At 33.5% G+C, this 27,568-nt stretch overlaps 1 protein-coding gene across 6 annotated transcripts in view; it reads left to right on the forward strand.

Annotated features, from left to right (window-relative positions):
• LOC118198187 (endonuclease/exonuclease/phosphatase family domain-containing protein 1-like) overlaps positions 1–27,568 on the forward strand; it is a 220,452-nt gene that overhangs the window by 74,302 nt on the left and 118,582 nt on the right. Inside the window, exon 1 of one of the 6 annotated variants that reach the window (XM_085822072.1) lies at positions 1,727–2,252. The exons of 4 other annotated variants lie outside the window; for them this stretch is intronic. The gene's annotated coding sequence lies outside the window, so the exon portion shown is untranslated. Of the gene's footprint in view, positions 1–1,726; positions 2,253–27,319; positions 27,411–27,568 lie in introns of those variants that run through there. One more of the 6 variants, XM_085822071.1, reaches the window with a different exon arrangement.

Below are 27,568 nucleotides of genomic sequence, written 5' to 3' on the forward strand. Positions count from 1 at the left end.
TCATCATATATTCAAGATCTTTCGATTGATTCGATAGCTTATATTTACGTACAATTTGTTTAAATTTAAGTTTTATTTAGAAATACAATCAAAATAATAATAATAATAATCAAAATAATGTCATAATCAAAATCAAGAGTATGCCATTATCGACAGATTAAATATTTTGATTAAAATAACTATTATTGCAAGCAGCCGCAGATGGAAATCGAAAGATTTTTGAAACACCGTCAAAGTTTGTGCTAGATATTCTCAAGAACTGTCATTTCTAAGAGTATCTTTTGATTTAAATGGTTTCGATTAGGTTATGAAGGTAAAATCCAGCGACACTTAGTTTTACCATTAAACAAGGATATATGAAAAAAATTAATCACTAAATAAAAGGTATTTTATCGAACTCTGAAAATATTCCTAGCTAAACAGTCTAATATTCCTAGCTAGACATACCCAAGAAGAGGAATACCTTTTCCTAACGGATCAGTCTTAATATTCCTAGCTAGACATACCCAAGAAGAGGAATACCTTTTCCTGACGGATTTTCTAAAGGAAACTGGATTGGATTCACATTCTACTTGAGGAAAGTCACATAAATCCCAGGCAGCCAGCTTTTTACGGAAATCTGAATCCGGATCGAGCTAATAGTGTTCAGCAATCTTATCTGCTCGATTAGGTTAGAGCCGGAAATTCTCCTGTGGTGTATCGTTTTGCCATGTCAAATACGTGCGTTTGGAAAACTGAAAAAAGTTCGGTTCGATAGAGTTAGGATCAAATATTCATAAGCTGACCCGTTTCAACAAACAAAGGAGAAGTTAAATAAAATAGTTTAATAATAAGCATGTTCTAGTTCAGTAATAAACAGTTTTATGGCCCGTAAAAAGTTATTTACTTAGCAGGATCTAATCTCTGACAACTCTAACAAATAATTGAATTATTTCTACAAATTTATAGATAATATTTATTCCATTTAGTAACTTCAGTTAAAAATATGAAAATTGGTTGTTCAAACCACTCTGGCCGGTTATGCCATCCGGCGATCGTTTTGTCATATGGGAGCTGTTAAAGCTTTTTTTCTGCAAAATATTAACATGAACCAATTTTTAACCGAAAATCCTCCGGCAAGGTACTCTTTCTAGTACGACAGCCCTCGTGTGCTGTAGTTAATTATTCAATTTTTAATTAATTTAAATGATTACAGTGTCAGATGCTGTCTAAAGTAGTTGCATGACAACTGAAATTTTAAGGTATTTATTTTTTCCATTACTTATACTTTACAGGAAGTGTTCCAATAATATGAAACTCTTAAAGATCTAGTATTAAGTCTTAGATCGGGGGTTCTTATGTAAGAGATGAATCAAATAAGGTAAATTTTCAGTCAATGAAAGTTTTCTCGTGTCATGATTCTTAGAAAAATACACAAAATTTAAATCTTTACATGCGTTAAATTCAATAAGAAAGTCTTTGAAAGATTTCTTTTTTCAAAAGAAATTTGTGTTTGTTTTAGCAAGGCTTTAGAAATAACTATCAGTAAGATATAAAATCTAAATATCTATTTTTCATCTTTTTTGTGTGTGTGTGAGTATATATTAAAATATTTTCTAAACTTTTCTTATATTATAGACATAATATTTGAAATGCAGATATCTTAAAATATAATGGCCTCAAAATGCGAATTTAACGACACTTCCGATCATCACTATTCCCTGCAGAGATATATTTAACTGAAGGGCACTTCACGACTGGAAAACTAAAATTCACCTACGAATCGGCAAACACCTGTCATATTCCCCTGAAGCAATTGGTTCTCAATCATTACGTCATCAAGGTCGAAACATATTTACTCCTAATCGCATTGGTGCAAATGTACTTGCTTGCCAGTTCAGCCTTTTTCCGAACTACAGCTGATTTCAACAGGCTTTACGATGAAAAATAAAACTGGAAACGGAAAAAAGTACTTGTGTTGGGAGATCTTTTTTAGAATTTTTATTTATTGACGTGATAAGATATTCAGTTTGAGTGCAATCGTCCTAGGTTTTGTTTATTTGAAAACATATCTGAAGTTTTAGTTGCTCTTGCACTGAAGTGTGTTGCTAAAATGTTCTATAAAATTATACATGTTGAAATCTCAACATTAATTTAATTGAACTGATTTACCATCTAAAGTGCAATTATGATTAAAAATAAAACATTTAAAACTGTTAATCATTACTGTTATTATTCAAAAGTGACTCAGTTATGCTGTCGTATTCTTTATGGTAAGTGTGAAAACATTAAATAAATTAAGTTTCATATTGTCAGAGATTTTTGCAAGGAAAATATATGTATTCTATACTTGTATTTATGTGCTGGCAGCAGATTTTTTATTTAACGTAAATAACTAACATACATTCCTATTTTTTATGCATTCAACATTTGGAAATGATCTTATATAATGAATATGTTTTCCTACAAAGTATTTATCTGATTTTGAAAATGGGATTTTTCAAAATTCTATTGAAATGAAATCATAAAAATTGTTTATGTATTCCACTTTTCGATTTTGTTATTATATTACAATTTGGTGCAATAGATATGTTTTATTTAGAAGCCATCACAGAAATTGTTAATGAATTCCACATCTCAATTTTGTTACTATAAGTTTCGCAATGGATACATTTTAAGAATTCATAATTAGTTTTATTATTTTTTGCAGTGTATTCCAAGATTTCTTGGAAATTTTAATGTTAGAAAAATGCACGATTGAGCAAAGCATTAACTCATTGAACTTTACTTTAAAAGCAACCATCAACTATTTTACTTAACGTACTTATTATCGGTGTTTTTTTTTCAATTTTATAATTATAAAATTATCACTAATCGAATCAGTGAGTCCAATTATAATTAGTCACATTGATTAAGTGTTCTTATTTTTTAAATTCTATGTTTTGTATTTTGTACTTTAAATAAAAATAAATTTTATAGTCGACTTATGACATTTTTGTCTCACTTTTTGTTTTGTTACAAACAAATGAATTATTAAATTGTTTCTTAATTATTTGAAAATTTCAATGATATTAGTATCAACGAAGTATTTTGCAAAATATTTAATACACTTGATGTTACTAAAACGGATTTAATTATTAGTATGTCTCAAAATATTTTACAGTGTGTAACTTTTATGGAATAAAACTAGAATTAATTTTTCCCCACCTTTGGGTGAAATAAATGTTTGCTTTTGTTGATACGAAGATTAGTACTTTAGTGTAATTACTAAATTAAATGATAGCATGAGAAAAATGATGGCTTTCGTTTTATGAAGTAAACCAATACCATGTAGGTAACAAATTCCACTGAATATGAAATTTCAGATATGGCTAATCATGTAGACATTTAAACAATAAATGCATATTTTAACTGAAAAAAAGATGTTTCAGAATTTATATTTTAAAATTTCTGTTCTCTTTCCTTTTTCCGATTCTTTTCTTTTTTCCAGTAAGCACTACTTATCTTTAAGAAGAAAAACAATTCCGTTGCTCCACTTCTTGAAATTTTAACATGTGTCTCAAGATATATTGTCATATAAAATAAGCATGTTTTCTTTCATTTACGACTATGATTAGCATACAAATTACTTTTTTATCTTTAATGTAGTTCTAAACTCTGCAATTAACTGCACATCATCATCATCATGAAGCAAACCATGAATCCCTTCAACATATAAACTATATAGGATATGTAAGAAAGAACATTCAAAATTGAAAATCAGTTTTATCTTTCTCGTTATCCAACCGATAAAGGAAAGGATTCGTGAGCTTACGTGATATGAAAGCAGACACGATATGACCGTCATGCATTTTTGATGCGAAAATGAGACCCCCCCCAAAAAAAAAAACGTAAAAGCAATGACACAGCAAAACGAGGCCACTCCTCGTGGTCATGCAGAAAAGGGGTTAACCGAAGATTCGTCAGCAAATTTATATCGCACCCTTAGAAAGAAATATTTTTAGAAATTATAATTTGAAAACATAACATGTTTCTAACTTTATAAAATGCAACGAACTCTCATCTTCTGAAAAATGCATTGTATGAAATTAATCCAGTGTTCGAACATTTCGTAGAAAATGCTTGTAGAACAGTTTTATATAAAATGTTTAAATTATTACCTAATCAGTTTCTTGGTAACGTTTATCAGAACACACATATTTGTTCCAATAATCTCGCCATTCCTGGAAACACAGCGGTAATGCTTTTTCTTCTTTTAAACAATTCTAGGTATTCGAATGGCGAGTTCATGAAGAACTTGTAGCTTTACATAGATTGAATTGTCCGAAACGTTGACCCCGTCAAAACATTTCTATGACAGAACAGTAAGGAATGATAAATTAAAGAATGAGAAATTTCGCAAATAAGATTGTTTTGGACTGCAAGTGATCTCGTCTTAATGAAAAATATCCAAAATTCTTTATTGAAAATGCGACATCGAGCCAAATGCTTGAAAGATGCTTTAACACTATTCACTCTGCAAGCACTATATACAAGAATTATACTGTATCAAATGATATCACTTTATAATTTTCTTCAACAGCAAATACGCTAACGCCCTCTAACAGCCATTCAATTATTGCAATTATTGCATGTTTTACGAACGTGAGATGACTGGAACTTTTTAAACCGAGGGATGTAGAGATTTCTCTCATAGATCGTGAACGTTCGTATGAAACTTTTCAAAAATCGAAATGGCACAAATCATAAAAGTATCTACCATTAATTTATCTAGAAATATTAGAGCGTTTGAGGCCTTCATTAATTTAAAAAATAACTAACGAAGCCTAAAACAATACTAATATGCAATAAATCATGATAACTATGTAAAATACTTAGTATAGTTTTCTAAGGAATTAAAGGAATTCCTCCAATCTATTCTTGATGTAATGATTAGCATATCGGTTTTTCATCTGAAGATCTCATGTTTGATTCCTGTGAAAGCACACTGTATTTTTAGATTTCCTACTTTTAAACTCCTAAATTTACGATTTCAGCTTTCACAGGGATGAAAATGAGCGTAATCTAAGCATAGAAATTGACGCTAGTAATGATGATGTATTAAACGGAGTTGGCAGAGGACCTGGAAAGTACATAGGAATAAATATTTGCTAGGATAATATAATTTTGTCAAACTACGCTAAATAATTTATCAAAGGGAAAGAATTGTCTTCGTGAAGGTTTTCCCAACAAAAGCCTGCGAAAGGAAACAGGAGAGATTCCCTAAGATGACTATATATAAAAGTTTCAGTATTTTCAAGAACATTATTAAATAGCCAATTCATGGTTTTTAAGGTGACAATTCTCATATAAGACCAAAATAATCTGAAAACGTATATTATCATTTCAAGAAGTTTCGTTACATTTTATTCCAAAAAAAAACCCCTCAAGTTGGCGATTTACTAATCTTCAACAATTTTGTTGCTCCGCAACTGAATGGATCGATCCATTTCATTCAACAAAGAAGGATTCAAAAATAAATACGAAATTTTAGTTTTACAAAAGATGTACATATCGATAAAAATCAATTTATTTCTGAGGGTAAGGAAATATTTCCTATGATTCTATGTAAATAAAAAGAAAAAATAAAATTTATTGACATAAGATTCCAAATAAAAAATTACTTTTTCATATCTTCAAACTCTTATAGAAGCAAATGTACACAGATAAACAGTTTCGCCGCATTTAGATTTCCGAGAACAAGACTAGCCACACATTTTACAATAATCTTAAATATCTATGGCAAACAATGAATGCTTGAAAAGAATCAGCGTTTAGTCTCGCCTTTCATATGAAATTCGAAGACATTAATTATATCTTCTGTTTATAGTAATCTAACTTAATGGGAAATGATGAACATTTTATACTCAGTCTGTAGAGACATTAGGTTAATTGGAAAAGCCGAGGATGAAAAATGAGCAATCGCCTTCACCGGGAATCGAACCAAGGACCTCTGAAATACTAGCTCAGTGTGCTGACCACTACACCACGAACACACGCTAAGGAAGCGGGAGAAATACCTTATATACTCCCCTTTTTAAAAGGCGACTGGGGCTTTTTTTTAGGGGACCCATTCGCCAAATCCTGAGTGCGGAGAATCGTTATCCACCAGCCTTTTAGTTCGGGTGCCTTTGTAGAGACATTAGGTATTTTGGAAGCAGAAAAGATGAAAAATATGCAACCGCCTTCGCCGGAAATCGAACCACGGAACTCTAAAATACCGGCTTAGTGTGCTGACCACTACACCACGAAGGCACGCTAAGGGAGCGGGAGAAATACCTTATAAGTCTACACTCAGCATTTATACTTAAAGCTATCATAAGGCCAACGTCTTTGTTATTATGTTATTTTCGTTTTCAAGAAACTAATTATCAAATTGACTGTTTACTTTTGTTCAAAACTACTCTTGTTGAAAGCTACTCTAATTCTACTCTGTTGAATAAAATTAATAAATTTATGAACACGAATTCAATACAACTTAGACAACCAATATTCAACTTAGACAACCAATAACTTAGACCATCTATAGCTTAAGTCGTACTACATTTAAAATTGGAAAATGATAATAAAATTTATAAATATATTTTATTATAATTGCTTTTCTTAATTAAATTTATTCATACAATTAATTCTCGATTAGATTTATTTATAACACAATTAATTACAACAATGATCACAAAGATATTTTTACACTTTCTTGTCGACTCCAGCACATAGGTCGTGTACACATACTTTGCATTTTAGGCACTCAATTATATTCTTTTCGCGGTCTTCCTTACAAATATTACAGGAAAACGAGCAAGATGTGAAAAATATAGCTGACTAGAGGGTAACTCCTTTTGCCAGAGGAGGCGCAGTTAGCGTGATCTAACACCTGATATTTAAAAAGTAAGATTTAATCGGTGGTACAACTTGTGCAACCTTACGCCATTATGGTTATTCCATTATTATATTGTAATTATTCTATTACAAATATTTAATTCTAATTTTTTCCAGTTTTTTGATACAGTATATTGAGTTATTTAGATTAAGTACTCAAGGGTTATTTGCCTAAAACGAAACATGCTTACGTGGAGAACGTTCTGAGAAAAATTTAATTGCATCTTCTTTACACATTTGGGAAACCACGTAAACTCCTGTGCAGCCAATCCGTGTGCCAGGATTTGTACACATATAAAACACAAGGTTATGTAGCTATTATTATGATGAATTCGATTTAATTTAAGGGCACTACACCGCAAATCTGAAGCTTGCATTAATTTTATTTTCATCTTAAAATTTCTATGTATTTGTGTATTGCTAGAAATCACAGTATGAATACTCATCATGTAAGAAGAGACGGAGCAAGTAAGTTATCTTGAAACCTATTCGAATTTTTAATGTATTTGGAAGCTCTAATGTGTTTTGAATCTTGAATCTTTCAAACCCTGATGTAAAAATAATAAGAAAAATAAAAAAAAGACATTACCCAGTTTTGAAGGTCATCAATTAAAGCAAAATTCGAAATCTGCGGTTTATGAAAAGTAAATCTAAGAGTACAGTTTAAAAAAATATTAAAAAGATACGAACGAAATTTAATTAACGAAAGTACTAATTAAAACTCTTGAATCTCAAGGTTCATTTTTTAATATAATTTGATAAGAATATTTGAGTGACAGTCCAGATGTTTTACGTGTTTTTCGACTCTCTTTAAGTTAAAATAAATGTAGAGAGGTAAGAACATTGTTTCAAGAGTCAAGATATATAAATGTTAAATTGGAAACACTATATTCTCTGTAGAAAATTTCAGGACCCTCATGAGATGTTATTTGTGACCCAGGTACACTGAAATAATTCTAAATTAATTCTTAAATACAATATCATTTGGTTAGGACACTTGATGTATCAGCCTATATGTGTGCACAAGAGTTTAAATAAAAGAAAAAGTTTCCTACCAATTTAAGGAAAGTAAATACTGTATACCCCCCAAAAAAAAATCTATTGAACAAAATTCTGCTCGTACAAAAAAAGAAACCACCGATATTTTTAAAACCTAAGCTTGGAAACACTTGTAAGGGTTTCCTTCTCTCGTTTTTTATGTTAATTGTTTGATTTTGCAATAAAATTGTGTTTTTAATAAACTGACGCTGTAGCCAAACTCTAGAGTTATCAAGTATATTTTGAAGCAGAAAATGGGAAGATCAGCTATGTCTTCAACAGGATTCAAACAGCGTATTTTCCTTTTGCTAACTAGTCATGGTACTAGTTACACCTCCACAGCACTTGCGAGGCATTCCTCGTATTCTTTTCCACTTAAAGGGTGACTGAGAAAGACAGAAAAGAGACCCATTCTGCCATGTAGGCAAATAATTAAAAAAATTTTGGAGTGAGAAACGTGAGACAGCCATTATGCGCTCGTCGTAATTCCATTATGGATATTCGGATTACTAGTCGGCGTGCTGTCATTTACATCATGACAGTACATGCAGAAGAAAGGAATTATTCCTCACAAAATATCGATGCGTAACAATTTACATTCATCTTCTGGCCGAAGTTAAACATTTAAAAAATAATTTTTTCTTGGCGTCTTCGTGATATTTTGCAACAAGTTTGAATGCTATTTTAAAAAATAAGTTTTTAATATTCTGTAGTCTCATCAATCGCAAAATTTCTGATTCTACTTATTGTATTCGTTATCATCTGCATCCAGAATAAAATTGTTTTGTGACAATTATTCTTTTGTATAGTTTGCAGATTACAAACCTTTTTTCATTTGTATTTTCCCTCGTTTTTTGGTAAAGAATCGAATCTCGAGAAGCAAGTGCTCACCTGAGCTAGTTTGGTACCTTCTGCAGTAACGAAAGTTAAGGACGCCGCGGCGGCTTGGTTAGATTTCTAAATGGGGAGCATGTACTACGTGTACGTTAATGTCTTAACGCTCCATTTCCAGTGTAACCCTGACAAAGAACTTAAAAAGTAAAACGGAAAACAGAATTAAAGCCACCGTGGCCGGAATCAAGTGCATGTTTTTACGGGTGCATAACTTTTTTTTATGGTCCAAACTTTAACGGGAAGAGAGCCAATGTGATTTGATGAAGCCTTTTGGCAGACAGCCCTGCAAAAGTGCCTTCCTCGCGAAATCACGAATTCGAAGAATAAATTTAGTACGACGGCAAGTAGGACTTTTACGAATCTATTTATTATGGTGAATGATTGCTAGGCAATTGAAAAATCAATATCGATGTGATTATAGATGAGTGGGATTTATTAAAGTTATAGTGCGTGTGTGTGATTATGGCAAAGCCTCGAGGGCTATCTGCCTAAGAGGAGGGATGCCTTCGTGGAGGACTTTCTAAGGGAAAATGGCTCGTATACACGTTACACATGGGGAAAACCACGAAAACGCCCATGCAGCCAGCCTGTTCGCAGGATTCGAACCTCGGACCGAACTACCAGTGTTCAGCGACTTTACCGCTCGGCCGCTGGTGGGCTATTAAAGTTATAGAAAATGAATTTCATGTGCTATTTGATTTTATTCTATTGGTTTAAACTGTAACTTGAATATTTTTATTCACATCAGAGATGTTAAATTACGGAGCTCGATGAACGCTACATCGTATGCAGAAATTGCAGATTCTGGGTAAAGTTACCATTTTCTGAGTTAATTTTGGGTATTTAACTAAAGATTAATTTCAACATTAGAAACAATTAAAACTTGCAAGTTTATTCTTGCTCCCTGCATAACAAAAAAAGTTATTGTGGTGAAACAGAATGGAATGAAAATGCAAGAAGCTCCATCAATAAAGTATTGAAAAATAGATGGCGATCGTTCTGCACGAGGTCCGTATTGAAGATGGAATTATTTTTAAATGTATTTGCAAAAATTTTCACTCAGATCCCAAATACTATCTGGTTATATCCGAAAGTATTAGAAAACTCAGAAAAATAGTTTCTATGTTTTTATTGCATCTTCTTTCTCTCTTCCTCGTTACTGAACAGGAGTCATTCGACTCCTGTCCATATCTTGGCAAACGGGCTGTCTGTATGAAAGTTTTCAAGTGTAGCATAAATATGTTTTTTCCGTGCGTAATATAAGTACGAGAAAGTTCTCTTAAAATGTCCTCCACGAAGGCATCCTCCTCTAAGGCAGACTTTGTAGTGCTTTGCTCTAATCTAAAAATTCCAGTCTCCTTTTTCTTCTATAAATTAGTAGTATTTTCAACTTTAATAATTACTCTTTTAAAGCTCCCGGACTTTTTTAATCCAGGATACAGCCTCTCACAAGACTGCAAATCCAGGACTGTCCATGACAATCCCAAATGTCTAGTATCTCTAAACTCTAGGACCATCATTAGATTATAATTTAATTGATTCACCTTTTTAACTGAATTTTGGGATTAAAAATTCGAAATTACAGAAATTGTTATCAGGTTTTACAAATCAGTTCTTTTTACGTTGTTAAATAAAAGATAAATTTTAATTCTAATTCAGTATTAGAATATTAAGCAATTATATAATCATATCAAATAATACCATATTTATTAGCGCAATTCTGACAACTGAATTTTATCATGTTTAGTAATTAGACTAGACGCGGGATTTTTTTTTATTATTATTATTTTATTTTTTGATACAATAAAAGAATTTCAGATCAATGAAGTCAGAAGACTAAATAAAGCTTTTCACATGTAATTAATATCAGTAATTTTTTGTACTAGAGATACTTTTCTAAAATTAAGCAACAAACGGAAAATTGATGACAACTCAAGAAGTATGAAAAAAAAAAAAAAAAAAAAAAAAAATAGATAAAGCTAGGTGATAATATTTGTTATACCCTTTGTAAGGTCTACTTGTCTAACTTCTAAGCGAGACTACTACTAAACTACTACTTACTTTAATTTGTAACATATTCAAATTTAAAGAATTTTAAACTAATTTTAGCCGATTTATTGCGAGTTTTCAGTTTGTTTCGAAACTTTTGGAAATCTTGTAATTGATGGGTGACAGTGATAACCATACTGAGCAGAATAATAGTTAGCAGTGCCAGCTGCCATATCGTTTACCCAGGCCTTTGTCCTGGAAAAGAAAAGGCATGTATGCATATTTGTAAATGTATAGTGCGTTTAAAGGCGTACTTAAACTACCGTCAAACTGAAAGTTCCCTGAAATCCTTGTTAGTATAGGACCTTTGGATTCGTTACTCAGAATGTTCTCCTTCAAAATTTCGGAGCGAACTTCTACTGTCACCTATAAGATGCCCAAGGCCTTGCATAACGGCAGACGCTACCTTCTCCCTTTTGTCTACAACGAATTCGTAGACCTACGTTATTGTGAATTATCTCATTTGTTTGACATTGTTATTAGACAAATCAGGAATTTTGTCGAAAAAGTCAAAATTTTCGCTTACAGCCTGAGCATCTTCCGATTTGCCCATCTTCATCCGAACTTTGTAGTAGAATTCCCCGTCTAACTGAACTTTGAATTTCCCACTCCTCTTCCTTTTTAATTAACGTCTTTAGAAGTCTTTACTCAATTATATTTTAAGTGCTTGCTACAAAGATACCATACACTCACAAAAATACATGCCTTTTCCGAAAGTCGAACCTGGACCCAATTCTATGCATCCAGCTTCTCTACCCCTGTACGAAAAGGTACGTATTCATAGACTTGATCTGCATTTTATTCTGTTAAGGACGATTAATAATAACAAGGAATGGGATAACAAGAGATAAATGCATTTCAAAGCTTGTTTTCTTTATTTGCCATATAAAATATTTCGCAAGTAAGTGAGGCAATTATTTAGTTACCAGTTTGAATTCTGATAAAATTCATCTTATTATACTTGCAAAATGAACATTTCCAAAGAAATGAAAGAAAAAAAAATTACTTCCTATATCGTATTCCATGGCCGAAATGTAGAAATTGCCAAAATGAAATCCTAAAAAAATTAAAAGAAAGGTTAATTAAAAAATTAAATCATTTAAATGACTTTAAAAGAGTTCATTGAACTAAAGCAAAAAAATGGTTCCGAATTTAACTTGTTTCACGAGTTAAGGAGTAAAATTAATGTCTTAAAGGTAGGTATGCGTGCCAAAAGCGTGTTCCTTTTATTGTTTTCAGAGAATACTTTCCTTTGAAATTTGAAGATTCAATAATGAAAAGAAGTTAAATTTTATCTTGTTGACGAGATGTACTTTCATTAAAAAAGGCCGACAAATTAGAAAGGGAAAATAGAATATTACTTTCATATTACTAGTTATGATAGTAAAATGTTTATTAATGTAGTAGAACTGCAAGTAAGCGAAATAATTCTAATCACACCTCATGCAGGCATTCGAAAAATCAAGCTAATTTGATTATCTTTTATCTGGGAGCCAAACCATAATCATGCAACGCAGGAGAGAATTTTATTTTCTCCTTAATTGTATTTTATTGAAAAAAGAATTTATACAGTCAAAGAACAAAAATATTTTTATTTTTGTAAAACAAAGTTTAAGACATGTTTAGCACACTGTTTTCGATAAAGCTGAGTAACGAAATTATTTTTATTCGGCTTAGACACAAGTCATTTCTTCGATAAAGCTGAGTAACGAAATTATTTTTATTCGGCTTAGACACAAGTCATTTCTTTTTCAGTCTAAAGAAAATAAATGTTATTTATGATGAACTTAAAATTAAACACATACCATATATTTCCGTGTATAAATCTATAATTTGAAATGTTTTTCAGCTACACTTTAGGGATATGTACCAGCTCAGAATGGTTTATTTACAATCTGATCTCAAAAAGGATATTAGGGTTAGTAAAAAGAAAAAGTGACTTTTGTTTATTTAATCTTAATATACTCGTATATTAATCAAATTTCTTAATATAAGTAACCAACAAGATATTCTCCGAAGCTTTTGCTTGAGGCAATGCGTACCATGAGTCACTTTCCTTTAGAAATACTCGACAAATGCATTGCTACCGTTAGGCAGACTGCCTTGCGTGCTTTGCCATATTCAAATAGCATAACCTTGACTAACCGTATTAATTTTACTCTACTGATTTAATGATTAGCTATCAATTGACTGCCTACTAAGACTGCCTAAGTCAAAAATTATTTATATAAGAACAAAGAGAATTGGAGATAATGTTATTACATATTTAATGTCATATTTGTCATTCTAAATAGACTATTGGGTAAATAAAGAAGCATTAGCCTATTATTATAGCTTTTTCTATTAATTTATATAATTGTGAATATTATGTTGAATAGGCTTACAATACTTCTTGAAGAGTATTGTAAGCCTATTCAAGTGTCGCACTTACCTAAACTAATTTCATTACTTCTCAAAAAATGCTGCTTAAACTGTACATTCTTAAGAATACTATATAAGGATTTATCGCGTTTCCGCATGCGCACTTTCATGATGTAAGTGATTAGAACGTTCATTTAGCAATATGAAGATACATCGTTTGAATCTCTAGAGGACAGAGCTGATTTCTCACATTGCTTTGGCTCTGGAAAAGTAAAAAATGCTCTGCCCTCCGAAGTGGAAACGGGAAGGAAGGTAAATGCTCATCATCTTGATAGGGACGACTGGATCTTGCTCCTCTTTCCAATAACCTTTTAATTGGGGGAGATTGTAAATGTAAATTTTACAATGTAAAATTTTTACGTAAAAGATTATCATTCCCCCCTGCATGCTGTCAGGGTATAAGAGGGTAGCAGGTCCAGCTAACAGTTGAGTAAGATCCGGTATTTGAATCCCTGACATGTTCCCTGGTTCGAAAAATCTAATAGTTCTTTAAAATTTTACCGTGTACTGTCGCCCTGCATAATCATTTGATTAACTTAAAAAGGAGAAACATTTCAAGATACAAAGAAATTAAAACCTATATATTTCTTTTACGCTTTAACCTATATATTTATTTCTTTTAGGCTATAAGTTTCTTTTATAATTTAATTCATGTTATTTGTTCTCAGATACATATTTTGTAATTATAAATTGTTATGATGCAATGTTAAGCACAATCCTGTCCTTTGCGTTTTCATCAAAACTAAGCACTGCTTTTATACGTCAAAAGGCACGAGTGAGTATTATACGAGTACTATTATGCATATTTCGTCTGTAGTATTTAAAGATTATGTTGGTATTATATCATAGGTAGTATATCATAGGTTATAACTTCAAATTTCCTTTGCTTGCAATTAATGTTAGCTTTTCTGATGATGATTTCATTCATAGCAGTTATTTCTGTTTTCGACATTTATTAATTTCATCTGACAAGACAAAGACATGTATTCTTTGTGTCGCTTAACGATGCGTGAAGATTGACGCTTTTATCGCCTTCAAGAAACCGATAAATTTTATCTTCTTCACTTCTTAAGCTCGATGAAACAGTCAGACGCGGATATTTCCAGCAAGCAAATCAACTGCTATCAAAGTGTCATTGGATTTTGTTTCTGGAAATATCTATTATTCTCAACCCGAAAGCGATAATTTTGATTCCGATGCTGAACTGTACTTAAATCACCTTGTATTGAAAACAAAATTGAGATCAGTGGCCTCGTGAATGAGATGTTGAAACCCTTTTCTGTAAAAAAATGAAATTCAGAACTAAAATGTTGAAAAGTTTCTTAGGATCATTACGCCGTATTATATTATCGTGCAGGTTTAGTTATCCTTTCTGACCTTGCAAAAGTGGAATAACAGTTTCATTGCTAAACAAAATACCTACTCGATTGACCAGCAGTTGTTATTTTATTTTGAAACGATATTCTTTCTTTAAAAAAATCGAAATATTTTTTCAAGCTGCTTAGAATAGTTACTTTTATTTAAATATAGATTATATTTTGAGATATTTTGATTTATATGGAAGATATTTGGGTTTTAATTGCAGCATATTTGCTATGTGAATAGCAGCATATATGAGCGCATTGTTTCATGAGCTGAAGTAATATCATAGATAATAAATACGTGAATTGTGTTAATTTAAATTGCTTTGATTTCCGCAATAAAACTGAAACAAACTTTTATCGAAAAACAATGCAATTATATACAAAATAATTGTAAGACTTTCATTGCTATATTCATTACCTATTTACAGCAAAAATTAGTTTTCATAAGATCTATATTATTCAAAATAAAACTCTTACAGAGACAACTGATGCTTCTTTTTAAATTAAAATTAGTGTAGTAGAGACATTAGGTTATTTCGAAGCAGGAGGTATGATAAATGAGCAATGTCCTCGGCGGGACTCGAACCACAAACCTCTCGAATTCGTATCGAGCGTGCTGACAACTACACAACGAAGGTATGCTAAGAAGGTGGAAGAAATACCTTATATACTGCCCCTTTTAAAGGGCGACCGGAGTTTTAGGAGACCCATTCGCCAAATCCTATTGGTAAAGAATCATCATTCACCACCTTTTAGTTCGGGCGCCACTGTAGAGACATTAGTTTATTTCGAAGCAGGAGGTGTGAAAAATGAGCGGTGCCCTCGCCGAGACTCAATCCACGGACCTCTCGAATTCGCGTCGAGCGTGCTCACCGAAGGCATGCTAAGAAGAAATACCTTATAGTGTAATATAACAAAAATCATCGCAGAATTTATCTAAAATGTAACTGTAAATTCTATGAAAGAGTTGAATAACGTGCAATCTGTATACAAAGACACATCTTATTCTCCTTGAACATCCATCCATATCTTGCAATACTTTATCACTCTAAAAATCTGCAATTAATATTTCTTAAACATATTAACATTTAAGGCTCACTCGGCTGTATTTTTAATTTTTTATTGCAATTTCCACCGGCAGATGCGACATTCGAAGGCTGTTTGTTTCCACTTGCTCCCATATACGTGCATCATCGCCAAAGTTCATCATATAAAACTAAACATGTTGTTACATTATACACATGAAGAAAAGGGGGTTGAGATATTCCGAGATAGAACTATTATTGTAATAGAGCAGAGTTTGGCTTGAGACGCCGTGAGGGTAAGTCGCACTATTTGAGCTCCGTCTATTTGTTCAATAACTACGGATGTTTTACTAGCATCGACTTGGTAGTAGTTGCTATCTGTTCCTAAGATCAACAGGAACAATTTGATACCCCATTTATATATGTTGGTCAATTTGTTCTCTAATTATCATTTTTACAACAAATTAGCATTGAGCTGTGTTATTCCCAGCGGATATACCACCTTTGAAGTCCTCTAAGGGAGCTGTTGTTATCCGTCGCGACCTAAAAGTTACATCATCTTGTAGAGATAAATTCCCTCTTCAATTCAAGATATGTGTGAAGACAATTGGATAATTACAAAATTAATTATGGACAAATTACTGTAATTATATAGCAGCATTTCGATTCGGAAGACGATTTGACCGTTGAAGCTTCGTAACGGTCGCATTCCACCCCCCCCCCGTGAGCAGAGGAAGCTGTCAAGGCCAAATCCAACGGCGAATTTCTTCATAGTAGGCTTTTAATCAGGCCACTGCTAATTAGACCGCTAATTATTGTATCAACTTGAAACCTGTGCCATACTTCCAATAAGATTACGGAAGGTTCAAGTTTCTAAATTTGAAACAGATCCGTTAATTAGAAGCGGAGATACAAATTTTTGGACTTAGTGAAAATTGTGTTTTGTGACTCACTTGCGATTTGAAATGGTGTGCGCTCAGTGTGTAACACCTGAATATAACAGCTTTTGGATTACAGCAAGTTTTAAAACAGATGAAAAACAGAGAAGTTTAACGACCAAGTTTATTACAAGTTTTGGAGTGCACCCAACATTGTTAGGTTATTAAGTACAGTCTGCACCTTTACAATTGTTCAGTCAAAGAGTACTTTAAGCATTTACAGAATTCTTCTTTGAAATATGTCCTGTCAATCAGTTCTCCCGATTGACGGTGATTCAGCACATCCAGAAAATGGACTTGATCCTACATTAGTATTGGCATCTGATTTACCCTATACTGATAAAATTACTGCACTGTGTGACGACATTCGAAGAATTGCAACTACTAAACGAAGTTCAAAATTTTCGCTGCCCACGGATTTACGCACTAGACTCTTAAATTCTCTTACTGCTTTACAAACTCTGGCTTCAGCGGGTCCTGAATGTGTATTAAAGCCCGCCAAGGTTGATATTGGTGTTAACACCTCCACAGTACTTTGTTGCGAATTAGCTCATTCCTCGCCATCACTTCCTTCTGTTCCTTTGCTAAGTGATTTACCGGCGTCTACATCTTTGCCTGCTCCTCCAATACCTACTTTTGCGGAGATTGCTAGAAAACATAACAAGCCTCGTATATATATTAATCCCAAAGCGCATGTCTCAGAAGTTGAGCTCAAAGCTGAATTAAATGCTAAAGTTCCTCTCTCAAAACTTAAGGTTGGCATTGAGAGAATTATTAAAACCCGCCGAGGTGGTTTAGAGGTGGTGTGTAACTCTAATGATGACGCCAATGTCCTTGAAAAAGAAATCCAAAACCAGGACATCCCAGCGGAGATTAGCCGTCCCCGCCGGCACAGACCTCGATGCGCAGTTCATTACCTGCCCGAATCCATCAAGCCAGAGGATGTCGTTGCCGAAATCAGTGGTGCCACTGAAAATCAGTGCCACGAAATCAGTGGTTTGAAGATGTTACTGGCATGCCCAGTAACATCTTCAAGCCTCTCCATCGACTTAGAGAGCGCCGTAAAGGGCACGTTAAGTGGATCTTTGAGTGCGAGCCCCGAGGCTTCTGTGCACTCATGCAACAACACAAGATCTTCCTCGGCTGGCAGGCACATAGAGTCTCGGAACACATTGGAATTAACAGATGCTTCCGATGCCAGCAGTTCGGTCATCTACAAGCCAACTGCAAGAGTCGAAAACAATTTTGTTCCTACTGTGCTCAGGAGCACGGCATTCGGGACTGTACAGCGCAAAATCCACTGTGTATCAACTGCAGTGATGCCAATGCTCGATTCGGAACTGGTTTCGACTACGACCATCCTGCCTACGACTCAGCCTGTATCCAGTACCAACGTCGTGTGCAATCCATCCGAGATAAGACAAACTATGAGTACTAATAATCAGTCTTTGCCTTCTATTGGAAACGCATCGGCTGATACTATAAACATGGATTTTATCCGCAGTGGACTTTCAATTAAATGTATACAGATCAATCTTCAACACGCTAAGGCTGCTGTTGCTCAACTTACGCATTACGCAGTAGAACGTGAGGCTGATCTCATCTTTGTTCAGGAGCCTTATATTAAGGACGGACTTGCTGTGGGTTTCCCGCTTCAGTGGTCTATCTTTCAAGCAGGCGATTTGGAGAAACCACCCAGGACCATCATTATCAATTGCAACAAGGATTGGAAACCGACAGTCGTCGCAGCTAATAGAGACAATGTAGCCATTCTTCTTGATGTACAGGAAACCTCCATGCTTTTTATTTCACAATATTCATCTCCATCCGAGTCCATTCTTCCTTCATTGACTTTTCTATCAACTACTCTACAGCGCATTAAAATCCCTCTTCAGTTTATTGTGGGTGATTATAACGCCCATAATACAACTTGGGGTTATGCTTCAACGGATGAAAAAGGCCATTCTTTGGAGGATTTTCTATCAGCACATCATTTAATTCTGCATAACTCAATTGATGCCCCTCCAACTTTCGACAGAATACATTCATGTGGATGGCCGGATCTGACTATTAGTTCCACTTCTGCGGCTTCTCTCCTCCAGAACTGGACAGTTGAAGATGAAATAAGTCTTAGCGACCATCGCTATATTACATTTACAATAGCTCAGCCTACAACCATTCAAATTATTCGACGCTACAATCTGCCAGGGAAACGGATACGTGCCTTTACTGATCGTGTGAAAGCATTAGTAAATGATCTCGATGGTCAACTTTCTTCAGCCAATACTCGCGCTGATTTGGAGAATTTCACGGTTGTTCTACAGAAGGGTCTTCAACAAATCTGTAATGATCTTTTACCACAACGCCATGCCAAAAAGCTTAATAATATACAATGGTGGAACAGTGAACTTCGTTCCCAGCAGAAGAAATGCCGCGCTTTACGACGGCGAATCAAATATGAGCGACGAATGCATCTACCACCAACTTCGCTCCCTCTATATCAACAGGAGAGAGCAAAATATAAACGTTCAATTTTACAAGCGAAATTGAATTCCTGGCATGCCTTCTGTACCGAAACGCATGATACATATGGAATTCATCATAAGATAATGACAGGCAAATTATTCAAACCTGCTCAATTATTTCTTCCTCTTGGCTCAACAGCCTCACAAGATTTTACCAAAGATACTCTGACTCATATCTTGGATACTGTTTTTGGACCGTCTGATCTCTATGAGGGTACTTCCCATCACTCATCGATATCTGAAGAAGAGCTCTCATCCACTGCGTCTCCGGACAAAGAAATTACTTTAAAGGAATTAAAATTCATTGTTGCCCATTTGCCGAAACGGAAAGCTCCAGGCCCGGACGGCATTGACTATGCCATCGTCAAAACTGCTATCTTGGCCTCACCAGTATTTTTTGTTATATTTTTCAACAAGTTATTGGCAACTGGTACTTTTCCTAGGTCTTTTAAAATAGGCCAGGTTGTCTTGTTTTTAAAGAAGGATAGAAACCCGACTGAGGCTACTTCATTTCGACCCATTTGCCTACTTCCAGCGCTTGGGAAAATTTTTGAGAAGATACTGATGACTCGTCTGCGTTTTCATCTACATCAGCACCAAATTATTAGTTCTCGACAATATGGCTTTCGGCCCGGTTCATCTACATTACATGCACTGCATGATATCACACAAGACATCCTGAATAATAAATTCTCTGGCTACCACACCGCATTAGTCAGCTTAGATCTTAAAAGCGCATTCGACAGTTTGTGGTGGGTAGCTATTAAGCAAGCTCTTGTAAACTCCAATTGTCCGAGTAATATTTATAAAGTTTTAGAACACTATTTGCAAGACAGACGTCTTATTGCAGTACATCCAGCGGGAATTATCGAAAAAGTACAGACAAGAGGATGCCCGCAAGGTTCTTGCGCAGGTCCTCAACTCTGGAACCTCACTTTTAATAAGATCCTTCAAGCTGCCTGGCCTGATCATACGCATATATATGCGTATGCCGATGATGTGGCTCTTGTTATCCGGGGACATTCTCGCGAAGTTTTACAGCAAAATTGCAATGAGTCTCTTCAACTCTTTCAACAGCACTGTGATGATCTGAAATTGATTATTGCTGAAAACAAATCCAAGGTACTTTTTGTACCTAAGAAAGGAGGTTCCTTGGTCAGGCGACCAAGAATTGTCCTCAATTGCCACAGGTTGCAAATCCTCAGAGAAATCAAATATTTGGGAGTTATCATTGATGATAAGTTAACCTGGATCCCACATATTCTGTCCATTAAAAAACGGACACAGATGATTGCCAAACAGCTTCGTTATCTTCAGGGATATCGATGGGGATTAAACCACCATATCCAAAAAATTCTATATACTACTGTCACAGAAAAGATTGTTACTTACGCCGCTGCTGTTTGGGCACTCCCCATGCAGGGGAGAAAAGTCAAACATCTTTCAACCATCCAACGCCCTTTTGCCCTGAGTATAACTCGGGCATATATTACAACTTCTTCGGACTCACTAAATGTTCTAGCCGGTCTACTCCCTCTTCATATTAGAACTGAGGAAGAGGCTGTTCGTCAGTTACTTGTGCAACTACGCAGGCCTATCACATTTGATGGAGAACATTATTTGCCTGATGACTATGAAGCAAAATTGAAACCTTTTAGTATTCGTCCAGCAGACTATGGGGTTGGAGTTAGGCTCCATATTCCACCATCAGTGTTTCGTAATTCTTCAAGCCACGTGATATATACTGATGGATCAAAGATAGATGATAACGTAGGAAGCGCTTTTGTTGCTTTTCGTGATAATCTTCCTCTAGCCCACTGGAAGGGACATTTATCTATGCAGAATAGTGTTTTTCAAGGGGAAGCAGTGGCGATAGCACGCGCTATCCGCTACTTGCTGACTCAGAATATAACACAAGCGACAATCAATTCTGATAGCCTTTCTGTCATCCACGCCATTGGCAATCCTGAGCATTCCTCTCCAATTATACGAGACATTCAACAGGACTTACGTGCTTCTCCGTCTTTTACTATTCATATTGCTTGGGTTAAAGCGCATGTGGGAGAATATGGTAACGAACTTGCAGATGCCTATGCCAAGGAGGCGGCTTCTGGTGATGCTGATGAGAATATATCCATTCCTTGGCCACATTCTTTTCTCAAGCGAACTTTACGTCTTCGAGCAATTAGTAAGTGGCAAGAGGAATGGGACAATAGCTTCACCGGTCGACGTACTTTCTACCATCTTTCATATGTGTCGACAGATCGCTGCTGTGGCAATGCCCATCTTTCCCGTTACATTTCGGGGCATGGACCTTTTCCTGAATTCTTCGCACGCTTTGGCATAAGTGATACCAATGTCTGCAGTTGTGGTGAACTCGGCTCTCCGGAGCACTATTTAGCCAATTGTCCCCTGACAGAAGGCCTACACATACGATTTCCTACGCAAAATCGTCAGGCATTTTGCAAACTCTTAGTTAAGCAAAGACACCTGATCCGCAAACTAAATTGCGTAATGGAGAAAGTTTCCAGCATTGGGCTTGACCTATGTCAAGTTTAATCTAAATGATTTACAGGAAATATATTAACCATGTACTATCTGCTTTTTGTAGCTAGACTGTTAATAACAAATGAAATATAAGTTTGACTGCATCACGTTAGTTTGTGTGTATCGAACTCCATCTATCACCTTTTCAGGTTTGTTAGAAATTTTTATCTTTATTTATCTATTTATATATATATATATATATATATATATATATATATATATATGTCTATATATATGTTTAAGCTATGCTTTTACATAGTTCTCACGTTGGTTTGATTGTACTGTACTCTTCTATCGATAGTATGCTTTTCTTATTAAGTTGATTGTCTATAAGACAATCATTATTTTAATCATTGTATCATGCTTACAAGTATCTTCATTCAGTATAGTATTATTAGTAAATTATGTTGGTATGTTGTATTGTAATGTATAGTGAGCCTTTGTACTATAACAGAAATTGTAAATGTTTATTTGATGGCATCATGTTAATTTAATTACATTGAAATCTGTCTCATGTTGTAAGAATCTGTCTACTTTTTATTTAGTACACAATTTCAATATCATTGTTTCTTGTCTCATGTTAGCTATTTTCATTCTTAAGTCAGCAAGTATAGCATTATCAGTAAATAATTCTAGTCGATCTGCAAATATCGCATTCAGTCAGTAATATAGTTCTGTCGGTACTATAGTTATTGTTGACAATATGGATAGTTTCAGTCAGCAAGTATAGCTTTTTCCGCAAATTCTTTTATTTTGTATGCAACTTTCTGTCTTTGTATATGTTTTTGTTTAACTATTGCATATTTGAGCCTAGTATTTTACAGATGACTTGTTTGTTTGTTCCGTACTCTCCTACTGTTCATATGCTATGCATTTATTTATTTATTTATTTATTTATTTTTTATTTTTTTTTTACCTTCCAAACTGTGTATCATTGCAAATTATGTATTCATCTCAATTATGTATCATTGCAAATTTTGTATTCATTTCAAATTATGTATCTGTTTGCTAATATCAATAAACGACTGGGATCACGTAGTGGGGAGACGGCGCTAAACCAATTAACCAAATGGTAAAGGCGTGGTGCCCGTCTTCCCCGTTCCTAAATCCTAAATCCTATTCTAATATAGCCTGTCCGAAAATATCTTTAGCACTGAAATTCGCCTCAGTTACAATTAATGTATAATATAGTAACATGTGAATGCTGGAGATGCCTTCTTAAAAGACAAAGTTTTAAGCGAAGCAAATGTTATATAGGGTTATTTTACCATATTGTAATAAGTACTCAAAAGGGAACATTCAACAGGAATGTTTTTAACTTATTTCTATTTTTCTTTATTTCTATTTTTCAGGCTAATTTAAATGGTCATTTCTGTTCAAAATAAGGTCTTTGCTCTACTGAAATCTTTGTCAAAGAAGTTGTCTAGAGTTATTTATCGTTGTCTAGAGTTTTATACTTTTTGTTTACGATATAATCTTGTACATCAAGAACTTCAACCGTAATATTACGTATTCCTCCCCATCGTTTTTCAAATTCTGTGCCACTTGCCGTAAATTTATAAAGTAGAATATAATTACGTATTAGCTGAAAATTATTTAAACTTTTTACGCTTCGAAAAACTCTTATCTTTACACTTAGCTAAAATTTTAAACTCCAAGAACGTAAAGAAAATAAGACAATAAGATAATATCTTCCAAGTACAACTAAATTTTAATGTAACTTATTAACGGCTACGTCTGGTATCTTATAAATACCAATGCTTCAATATGTACAACACAAAAATCAATTCCTTTAAATATTCACCACCGACTACCCTAGATCTTTAGCTCTAAATGCTTGCAAATATAGGCAAATCGTTCACCATAGATTAGTGAACAGATGAATGGCTCACGAAAATTAACCACTGGATAGTGCTCTGTGACGCGTTCGCCTTCTGTATTTAACATCCATCTAGTTTGCGTTCTGGTGCAGTTTGACGGAAAAAAAATAGAATTACAAGAAAAAATAACAAAAATCTGAAAGGGCTCAGATTTTAACGGTCACCCAAAAGATTTTTGTACGCTCTCGTTGAGCTTGCAATCTACAACTCTGCTGTTGCACTCACTTCTTATAACCCATTTCTTTCTGTCTTTTTAGCTTTTTTATTATCATCTTTTTCTTTAATGAATATCAATATAAATGTTATAATAATGATATGACAGGAAATTTTAATTATATACTTTAAGGTAAAAAGGGAGACATTTAGTGCTGGTATTTTCTCTTAATTATTTGTATATTGTTTTAATAACTATGTTATGCACGTTAGATTAGAGCTTGAATTAACTTCAGTATGATAGGAAATCCAGGTATGAAAAAGGACTGAATTTAAATTTAAATCTCAATCCAAGTTCTAGAATTTTTCCAGTAGTTAAACTGAATTGAATGCGTTATTCTGCAAACGAAATTATTCAGAAGTGGAAAAAAAAACTCGTTTTCAGCAATTAGAGAGGAAAGAAGCTTAATAAAACAAGTTTCAAAAATGGAACATAAAACATTCGCTTGTTCGTATGGTGAATTGTAACAGCAAAGTCATGTTGACACTATATTCAATATTACTTACATATTACCGCATATACTGATTTTGTTATTAATTAAAAAACTAGAATGCAGATGTTCTGTGATGTATTTTATTTGGATTAATAACTAGAATTTGACAATCTGCTCTATTTAAACATTTAAAAAAAAAAAAAAAAAAAAAAAAACATATGTCAGGCAGCAAAGTACGCAGTAAAATAGCTCTGTTGTTTTGTTTCTTACCCTCATGTCTAAATCTGCATAACTATTTTCCCTCTACTTATTCATTAAGTTCAAACTTATCGATTGTTAAAGCTGTAGATAAATACAGTTCAGTTTTTTTTCTAACTTTAAGTAAACTGGTATTTGTCTCGTAGAGTTTCAAAGACCTTTTATTATTGACTACTGCAGAGGCAAACAGCCAAATGAATATTAATTTTTATGCAATAAAATGGGTAAAGATTTATGTTATTTGGTACTGATGTTTGAGCAAATTATTTATTATTCGAAATGTAATGAAGGTTTTCATGGCATTTTCCTAAATGAGTTAATAAGCTTATCAGTTTGAATTATTACAAAGAAAGGAATGATCTCAAACTGATACCAATTTTGGAAAGCAGAAAACTGGATTTAGAATTCTGCTTATTCTGTAATTTAAAAATATTCCCTTTAGCACTTCATATTGACCTGTATATTCATACTAATTGTATATTTTAAAGCATATGCGAAATAAAATTTGCATTATCTCTTTTAACTCAATTAAAGCAAGCATTAAGTCTTAATTACATTAGAATTTTGAATTAAAATATGATAAATTTTGCATGAGGAGAAGGAATTAAGAAATAAATTTGTAAGAAATCTGAAGATCTTACTTTTTGATTGCATAAATAGGATAGCTAGTGTCTAGATTGCTTGAATGTTGCATGCCCATGATTTTATGATATGTAGCAAAATTCTGATATGATAATAAAGATAAGAGTTCAGAATCCATTGCTACCTCTTTTTGAGAATGCATTTACTTTGGAATATTTTAAAACATGAGCATCGATAACAACATCAAAGTATACCGTTTTATCTTTTTTCAAATCTTGATAAGACTTGCACAGCTTTTAATTATTTTTAAGCAACCTTTGGACATTTTTGACAAGAGATGATAAAATAACTATTTTTGCAAAAGTTTTATTACTTTCATTGGTTATTTACCTTTTTTGGATATATACACTGTAGGGGGAAAAAGGACAGTTCTACTCCTCCCATTCTACTTGGCCGATCGACGAAATTCAAGTTGCGTTTTTCATGTCTCGAAAGCGCGATTTAGGATATGTATTAGATTTATATATAGCATTGTTCTAATAAAGGTATTTTGACACAAAATAGGCCGTTTTCTGAAGTGACATGCCAAGTTTCTTTCATACTTCGATTCTACGACTCAAATTATGCCAAACTGCAAAGTTTTGTAATAATCGCACTATTAGTTTTTAAAAAAATTAGCTCTCAAAATTTTAGCTCTTCCATGTTAATTGAATTTGATATATAGTTATTAATATCTCTTTTTTATTAAACTTATTTGATTCCTCCCTTCATATTTCGAAGTTTAGGTCCATTCCAAATGAAATTCGCCTATTTTTTATGATTTATTTTTAAAATTTGTATTTTAAAATAATTTTTATAAATTTTTCCAAAACCTTTTAAATTATAACCTCTAAATTTTTTGCCGTCATCTTAAAGTAGATGTATTTTTAAGCATACCTGCAAAACATTAGTTTTTTTATACAAAATTTTCTCTAAGATATACGTATGGCGCGTTTTGAAAACTATAAGCTAACTATAAGCGAATATAACGAAAATGTAGTTTACATACTTTGTTAAAATTATTTGAAAGTAGGAACGATGACTTTTTTTCCGCTCGTGGACAGTGAAGATAGAGAAAAGGAAAATAGGTTGATATAAATTAAGAAGTTCGCCAAATATATTATTTTTGGCACAAACTGAAAAAAATTCGCCAAGATAAATTTTTTAATTTCTTCATAAATTTCTCGCCAAAAATTACAAAATTTTATATCTAAGGATAAGTTGAGTCGTAGAATCGAAATATGGAAAACAATTCGTTATGTTATTTCAAAAAAAGTCAGAGTTTGTGCCAAAATACCCATGTTAGAATAATACTATATATAAATCTAACATAGTCGTGCTTTTGAAACATGGAGAACCCAATTTGAATTTCGTCAATCGGCCCTGTGGAACGGGAGAGATAGAACTGTTCCCCCCCTTTTTTTTTCCGCAGCGTATATTGTGTAAACATGGAGGCTAACGCCAAATACAAAAAGAAATTTAAATCAATAAGAATTAACCACTTCTATTTCTACATCACGTGGTAGTCATCTATCTGAGTGGATGAATCATAGTTTGAAATTTATGTCCGGAACTTACTTCTAACATTCTAATTTTGCATCCGAAGCTGAAATTTAAACAAGCTATTTTCAAAAAATTTTCCCTCCGTACAAAACTAGATTAAAAGCTTTTCAAAACTAATTTTAAAAAAATCATTTATAAAGGCGAAAAAAGCCCCTTTGGACTAAAAAATCTGAAAGGTTTCAGATTTTAAATTACATCCAAAGGGGCGATTTTTTAACGTTTTGTGTGTTACCTTAATTTATTAAATATCATTTTCTTTGAGCTTAAACCATAAAATTCAGTTCAATAGCAGTGTCGCAAAATAATTTTAAAATGAGCATGTCTTTAGAATTTCCGATACACAGTTCCGCGCGCTGGAGATAAATTTTTTTCCCGTAGAGTGTTGCCATTGCTCTCTTTGAAATCCTTGAGTTTGTTAATCAAAAATTCGTTGAAATTTTACAAAGTATGAAATTGATAATAAAACAAAGTCCAAATTTCAAATTTGGTCTTCCACATGCCCATATTCGTAGGAGGATTACGTCATTCAAAATTCGATGGCTGTATGTACCGTTGCTTTATCACAATGCGAGAAATATACATATATTTATGCAGATTTTTCATTATTAAATTTTTTTAAATATAATGCAGGACTCTAACATTTGGTGGCAACAGTTTGAAAAGTGAAACGGCCATTTATAGTGATTCAACGCAAAATCTCAAAACGAAAACTGTAGTCCTTCAGGGAAAAAGCCCCTGTTTATGTGAGTATCGTTTGCTTCATTTTATTGTTGCAAACAGCGTAAATTCCTTTTGTTTTTCTTCTTTTAGTTTTGAACTTTATGTGTGGCAACAAGATAATTGATTGAGAGAATTGTGTTTGTGACAGCCATGTAGAATGGCTCGCTTATTTTGTATCAAT

Source organism: Stegodyphus dumicola, chromosome 8 (assembly GCF_044657685.1).
Source record: "Stegodyphus dumicola isolate Sdum_Otavi_A_Nest chromosome 8, ASM4465768v1".
NCBI lineage: Eukaryota > Metazoa > Arthropoda > Arachnida > Araneae > Eresidae > Stegodyphus > Stegodyphus dumicola.